Source organism: Nannospalax galili, unplaced genomic scaffold (assembly GCF_000622305.1).
Source record: "Nannospalax galili isolate Female #2095 unplaced genomic scaffold, S.galili_v1.0 scaffold648, whole genome shotgun sequence".
Taxonomy (NCBI): domain Eukaryota; kingdom Metazoa; phylum Chordata; class Mammalia; order Rodentia; family Spalacidae; genus Nannospalax; species Nannospalax galili.
The window spans coordinates 896,028-902,954 of record NW_008360311.1 but is presented as its reverse complement, the minus strand read 5'-3'; positions in this window follow the sequence as shown (position 1 = coordinate 902,954).

Sequence of the window (6,927 nt, the reverse complement as noted above, 5' to 3'; positions counted from 1 at the left end):
TGCCTTTAATCCCAGCACTGGGGAGGCAGAGGCAGGCAAATCTCTGTCAGTTCAAGGCCAGCCTGGTCTACTTAGTGAGTTCTAGGTCAGCTGGGGCTACAGGAAGACCCTGTCTCAAAAAAGACCTAAATAAATAAATAAATAAATAAATAAATAAATAAATAAATCATAAAATCAATAATATATTCTTCCAAGTCCTTGTTCTACAAATATGGAAACTGAGTCTGAGGATGGAAAGGTCTGGTTAAAGATTCACCAAAGGGAGCAGAGCTGGATGTAGAACTCAGGTCCCCTGAGCCCCAGTCCCAACCTTTCCTCTGTACCAAGGGTCCACCTCTCACCCCAGGCCACAAGGCAGGTGAGGTGGCCAGAGGAAGCCTACTCTCTGCTTCCCTAGCAAGCTTCCTCTCAATCTTCAGTATTCTGAACTGAATTAAGGCAAAACAATGAGCTAAGCAGATATCCTCAAGGAAGTGAAACAGAAACTTCTGTTTTTATTTGCAGTGTCTGTCCACTCCAGAGCTGTTGGTGGGAGAGGCAAGCACTCACATAGCTCTGCACATTCCTTCCTTTACCCCCTCCATTCCTGAGCCAGCCCACAGCTCTATGCATGCACCTGTCACTCATCCCTCTCTGTCAACTGTCCTTAACTTCAGTCCAGAGTCTCCGCCCTTTCCTGGAGAGCCAGTCCCTCCACCATCAGCCAATAAGTAGTAGCCTCCAAGTGCACCTTTAATGAGGGCTGTGGTCATCCATTTAGTGGAATTTGAGAGTGACAACACATTGACATTGGTAAGGTTAATGATCCAATGCTTTATTTCATTGAACAAGTTGAACAACACTTAGCACATTGATCCGCAGTGTCCTACAATCCATCTCTGCTATTGCTTTAATGGTGCCATGGCATCAGTGCCCTTTAAGTAATTGGCACAATAGAAAGATGGACTTGGCCTTGTCATGTCACATTAGCACCATCTGAATTGTGAAAGATTTTTGTCTTTTCTGAATTCTTTCTTTGCTCTCATTTTATGTCCTTCTGGTTTAATAGAGAGCTGGGGCTCACAGAGGCCAGGAAAGAGTATGGCTACAGAGTAAAGAGAGGCCTGAGGACAGGCTGTGGAGGTGCGCTGATGTGCATTCCCCCTGCCTTCACGTTCTTCCTAGGGCCTGTGGCCTGTGGAATCTCAGGCAGGTTTCTCAGCCCCTTGAGTCACAGATTCTTCATCTGAAAAACTGGGAATTCATGAGACCTGCCTGCCCCAACCTGCCTTACAAGTGGTGGGTCCTTTGAGTCCAAGAGTGATGCTTTTAGTGGAAGGAAAGAGAAAAGAGCTCTGACCCCAGACACATAGAGGCACTGGGGACTGCCCTGGAGCCAGCCCCAGCGTGGAAGATGGACAGCCACAGTCTAAGATCTAGGCACACTCCTGGCCCAACCAGGAGGATCAGCACACCTGTGGAGAGGAAGGTGGCGCCAGATCAGCCATTATCACTAGAAAATAAGTCCTTGAGACAGAATTCAGGGCAGGTCTCCTGACCTAAAGGTGGCCTTGCATGGGTAGAAACTTAGGAAGAGGGCTGACAAACTGAAGGTGGTCCAGTTATGGGGATACTGCCTAGAGCTCGCACTGCCTAGTGCTAACTCAACGTGTTTGGACTGGAGCAATTCTTCAGGTAATGGAATAACTGAATCCAGGTAAGCCTTAACCCACAGACTCACTGGATGAAGAATTTTCTTCAAAATCCTGTCTTGGTCATGACTGGCTGGGAATTTGAGAGAAGAGGCAGGGAAGAACGAGGCAAGCTAGAGCGGGCCACCCCACAGCACACCGTGGGAGGGCGAAGCAGGCTCAAGCACTGATTCTGGCTTTTCCACAGTTTGATGACTGACAAGATAGCCACAAAGGTCACCAAACAGCTCTGGGTTTTGTTCTCCCTGCAGAAGGTGTAGCAAGCTGCCTCCAGGGCACCACTAGGTCGCTTTATATATGGGTGCAGCAGAGCCTGGGGTGGGGACAGCAAGCTTTTGTTTGAAAAGAATGAAATGAGGCAGAAGAAAGAGACACACAGAGTATATCTAATGTCATTCATTGAGCAGACCTGCTATACACCAGACATAAACTGGGAGCTGAGAAAACAAAGACAGAGCATATGGCACCCTGCCCCCAAGCTGCTCGCAATTTAACAGAAGAGACAGACTGTGTATTTTGATGTCAACTCTGAAATATTTAGTCCCTACAAAAAGAAAAAGTTACCAACCTCCAGGAAGACTGTGGAGCCTCTGACTTTCCATCATCTCACCCTGCAACATGCTCTACACTCTGTGCAGCTGGGTGGGTGTGTGACTCCGGAGGAAACTACAAGAGATCTGCTCTTGGGTGCAGAGCTGAACCATTTTGCCAATAAAGTTTATATTTGTATTTCCATCTGTTTGAGAACTGCGTCTTATTTCTCAATTGATTTTGCATTCAACAGGGGAAGAAAGGGTTGTTATTTATTGGTTTCCACAAAATCCAACATGATACAGGTTACTGTTGAGCAGAAATATGTGCAAAGCATAGAGTAGCTTGCCATGTGGAGAGACTTGTTTTGTATAAGGGCAGTGTGTGTGAAGTGTGCGTGATGTGTGTGCCTGTGTGTAAGATGTGTGTGATGCGTATGTGCATATGCACATGCCTGTATGTCAATCTAGAAAAAATTTACAGATGTGGAGGGTGGAGGAGAAGCTGTCAAAGTAAGGATGAGAATGATTTAGGAAATAGGAGAAAGGACAGTAGCCATCAAAACTTGAAGAAAATTCAGAAAGGGTCAATGTGTCAATTGTCAGTAGGAAGGGAACATTTTGTCAAGATTGTACCAAAGAACCCATTTCTCCCAAGATAGCACTGCTTCCTGTTTCAACTGACTATGTCCTAGTAGGTCCAAGGCACCAAGCTGGCCCCAAGCAAACAGGCCAGACCGTAGCAACCTTTTAGTACAGACTCACCTCTATGGCTCTAGTCTCAACATATCGGTGTTACTTGAGGGAAAGTATGAGAGAAACAGGACTACATGATTGCTAAGCTCCTTCCAGCCTTGACGTTCCTTTCACATGCTTATTCCCAAGCACATTTTCTGGAGCTTTCTTTCTCTCAGCAGGGCACCCTACTCTCTGGATCTTTACAGATACTGCATCACTGTATCTGACCTCATGTTGCTGTCAATGGGGAGCAGCTTCCTGCACAGCATCACTGGCATGGGCTCTATCACTTCTTCGTCACCTGCACAGGAGAGATGGTCCATTTTGTAAAAAGGGACTAAGGATTGGCTGAGCCATTGTTTGGTTTTTAAATCAATATAAATGTTGAGCTTTATTTCTCTTAAAAACACCATTACCCAATAGTCAACACCCCCACAAAGAAGACCAGTGGCAAGATGGTATCATGCTGAAAATGGGCAAGTATGGGCCTGTGGATTCCTTGGGGTAAGTCTCTCAACCAAGCTGTACTGACTTTTGAGCTGGATGATTCTACATTGGGGGAGCTGTGCTGTGCCTTGTAGGGTGTTTAGAGGCCTCTCTGATCTTTACCTATTAGATTTAGCCCTGTGTTTCCAGATATTATCTGATGTCCCTCCAGGGTCAAATTTCAGAACAGGTGCTTTGGGTTTCAATTTTCTCTATGTAAGGTAAGTAAGTTGATTGTAGGCACATGTACCTGTCCTCAGACAGGTCAACATGTGCACTTCTCTTAGATACAGTTCATAGGGTCCTTCTGAACATTCGCTGCATTTCCTGGCTATTCAACTTCTCTTTAACCTCTCCATCTCTTACTCTAGCCATCTTAAGCCTGACAATGTGGGCTTTCTTCTACATCCCGTCAGCTGTTTCTGAGGGCTCTTCCCCTGCAGCCCTGGGGTTCATCACTCCAGAGTTCTCTCCTTTCCACTCCTGCCCTCACACCTACAGCTGTCCTTGGAAAACTGTATGCGGTGGATTCCAGCTCTGATTCTGCCACTTCTCAGCTATGTGATGCTGCTAAACAGTGCTGTGCTTGAGACCTGCTTATGATGAGGGAAAAATAAGAGAATGGCGGAAGAGGTGAGCTAAAGTCTATGCAGAGGAAGCATGGTGTTAGCACTGTCATGGCCGGTTAAACAGAAGATTCAGAAAGAACTTGGTGGACCTTGAAGAGGTAGGAACAGTGCTCTCCAGTCTAGGCTGGGGACAGGAACACAGGGAAGCGTTCCTATACTCTGGGGCAACAACTCACTTCCTCCTGGAGCATGAGCCTAAAGAATCCCACTGCAGAAACGCTCCATCGGGTCCCTGGGCAGGACAGCTCAGCAAGGCTGGGCTAGGCTCCCCAGTATAACTGCAGTGAAGTCCAACCTGCAGAAACAGATCTGGGGAGGGAATCTGATGACATGGATCAGTTACCTGCTATGTTCCAGCCACTGTGATTGTGGGCCTGAGGATATCCCCCTAAACAATGCATCTGGAAAGAATGGAAAAGCTTATGTCCTCCTCAAAGTAAGCCCGTACTGTCTACACCACCCCAGCATCTCAGTGGACCATCTACCTCTGTGTTCCACAAGGAAAGTTCTGCAACCTTTTAAAACATATTACATGGTGATATCATGGCACCAAAGCTCTACCTTTAAGTGTGATGACAGCAAGAGGACCCATGATGAGCAGGGAGAGTCAGATACCCCAGGCTAGACCTCATTCATTGACTAATAGAAACTCAAAGTAAAGACACATATGAACAGCATCGATAGGGAGGGCTGTTTCCTACCAAGTAGCCATTTCCACGCCCAACACGCCTGGATGTTCAAAGGAAGGAAAAAGATACCCAAATGGGTAAAAGTACAGAGAGCACTCTGAAGGAAATGATGTCATCACGGTAAACAGGCCAGCAAGGGCAGGAGACACAATGAGGCTGGAAGGGCACCTTGTGCATTGCTCAGCCATTAGTAGCCATGAGGAAAGACAAACTGTTTGGCAAATGTGGGGTACAAAGCTCTGCAAAATGCTGGAGAAGATGCCAGTTGATAAAACACCCAGGAGGCTTCCCCTTTGCCACTCAAGATTAAACTTTAGGAGACTGAATCTCTTCCACGACCTTGGAGTGTAAAGGGAATGACCATGACCGCATAACTGTTTTATGCTCATAATCAAACTCACATGATTGACTTGTGCATCTGATGCTATATATTCTCTTTAGCACTGAAGGAAGCATCTTGCTTCCCATGAAGAACATCATGATGTTCTAGTGACATTTAACTTTATGTACCCTTAGCTCTGACTAAAGAAACTTGGGTATCCAGAGAGCTCCACTTCCATAGAAAATTAGTCAACATAAGCCATTTCGATGCCTGGAAGCTGTAGCTTTTTATTTAGCTTTTGAGGTCAAGCCCTCCTTTCCCAGTCAGCATACAAGTCATTTCCACTGAGGTGAAACAGGAAGGAAAGGCATTCTTCACACATCCTGGCCCGTGGGGGACCTTCAGGCATGCATCCTTGATAGCTGGGGGTGCGGTTTCTGTTTCATCATTTAGCGCCTGGACTTGCATCTGGCTTGTGCATCCAAGGAAGCACCTTTGGCAGGTCTTCCATCCTCTGTCAGACTTGCATCCCCACACTCAGATCCACCTAAAAAGTTACGCTGCTGTGTGTGCAGGTTCCTTCGTTCTTCATTTTTCATACTATTCTGCCTGGTCCTCCCAACAGCCCTGAAAAGGCAGGCAATGTTATTACGGCAGTCTCTTTAAAATGAGGCTGCTTCAAGCAAGCAAATAGGAGTCTTCAGGCTCTGAAGCAGCGGGGGTCTCAGACTGCATGGGTGGTTTCCTCACGCTGTCACACACTCTATCCCTTGGCACAGGTTTGGTAACTTCTCAGGCCTAGTCTACCTGGCCTGGAACTAATGTGTACGCTCTGACAGTAGCATCTGGGTTCTGAGGCATCTGCAGGCCCACAACTACATGAATCCCTTGTAGGGCCCATTTAAAATCTACACACCACTGTCAAAATGTGCGATGGCTTCTGATGCAGCTGCTTGGGATACAATGACCACACAAGAGTCTCAGGAAGGCACAGCAGTGACACAAAACCCGATGTCGGACCTGGAATCTACAACTCTCCCTCCCCGTTCTCCAAGTTGTTCCCAATTACGTAGCATCCTCCTCCTATGGTACATACCCTGTCCTCAGTTCTGAGTCCCTGTTTGGTAGACACATGAAGGTAAATCAGACCTACAAGCTCAAGTGCAGACCTCTAGAAGAGCAGCTCAGAGAAGTGGACCACGAAGCCCTGCTGGATGCTTGGTGGCTCCTAACCCTGCAGGTCCTCCAAGTCCCAACAGGGAGCAGCCATCAAGGAACACGCTGCCTTCTGCAGATGGATCTGGGCGCGGTAAATGAAGAAGGTACCTTGGGTGTCAGGGTGGGCCCACAAAACTCAAAGAGGGGGAAGCAGGCTTTTCTTGTCTCTAAATCCTTCTGTCTGTCTCTGAAGATCCCCACATCTGAACCTCATTCCCCACTATAGACCCCAAATATTCTAGGCTAGGAGGCCCTTGCAGGCTCAAGCTCTTTCCCATCCATCTTGACTTCCTTTTTTCTCTGCAGACCTAATGTATGTGTCAATATACTCTGTATGGCAAAATGTTGGAATTTATTTGAGTTCCACACATGCCTGGATATGTATTGGTGACCATAAGAAAATTTACAACAAAATCAATAATGGAGAAATAATCCTTCAAGCTAAGACCCAGGGAGGTCTCATGTGAGAAAAGAGACGTCTGAGGACTGGACCATAACTGGGTGGTAGAGCACTTGCCTGCCATGCACTGGGCACTGGGATGGAGTCCTAGCACTAGTAGAGAAGAGGAGGGAAGGGGAGGAGAGAGGAGCACAGGGGAGGGCAGGGGAGGGGAGGGGAGGGCA